We start from the raw sequence: 1022 nt of genomic DNA on the forward strand, positions 1-1022 counted from the left end.
ACTTGGCCTTACAAATGGCTAACTTGATGGATGTGACAAGACTCGCTATTTTGCTTACATTCGTTAAATGTGAATGCTAAATAGTTATCAAGAAATATTTCCTAGTATGTAAATACTCTACTTAAGGCAAAACTTAAGTAGTACTAAAATATGCAAAGTATTGAATAACTTTTTTAGTCTTGTGGTTTTTCTCAGCGACGATGGCATCTGGCCACCAGGTATGAGGGAGGAAGGAAAGTATCTCAGTTCTGGGAGGGATGGGGGGAGGACAGCATTCGGGCATCGGGCCGTGAGGAGGGAAGACTGGACCCAGAGGGAGGGAAGGAGGCGGTAGCGTCGGGATATATTTTGCAGGTAGAATGGCCAGGTGGGTTTGCCAGATTGCTAAGAGCCGAGCAGCATCTTCATCTTTCTATGTGGGGAAGGCGATGGTATAAGCAGGGAAATAACCCAAATCTTTGCTTTTTATTGAGTTAAAATTTACATATGACATGGTATTAGTTTCAGGTGTACAAAACAATGATTTGATATGTCTATATTGCAAAATGGCTACCACAATAATTTTAGTTAATAGCCATCATCACACGAAGGTACAAATTATTTTTCCTATGACAAGAACTTTTAAAATCTACTCTCCCAGAAAGTTTTGAATACACAGTAGTGTTAACTGTAGTCACCATGCTGTACGTTCTTTTAAAAAGAAACTTTTGCTAGACTAATGGCTGTTGAAAATTATTTACAAATATGATTTAAAAGGTTTGAATAACTCTCTCTTTTCTTCAGAAAAAAATTAACAAAAGTCTAGTTATTTCTCAACGATGAATAAAAGCAGAGTATTGGGTAATGCTAAGAGAGACCGTAAGAAATTGTCTTACTCGATATTATTGTTTTCTTTATTCAAACATGGAGTTTCTATGATTGTAATTTTATCATAATTATTTTTATCATTATAAGGTTTTGTGATTTTACTTTAACAGCAATTTATTCATTTTTATTTGCATCTCTCCTTTTCTGAAGTTTCC

This window comes from Pteropus alecto, unplaced genomic scaffold, assembly GCF_000325575.1.
Source record: "Pteropus alecto unplaced genomic scaffold, ASM32557v1 scaffold66, whole genome shotgun sequence".
Classification (NCBI taxonomy): domain Eukaryota; kingdom Metazoa; phylum Chordata; class Mammalia; order Chiroptera; family Pteropodidae; genus Pteropus; species Pteropus alecto.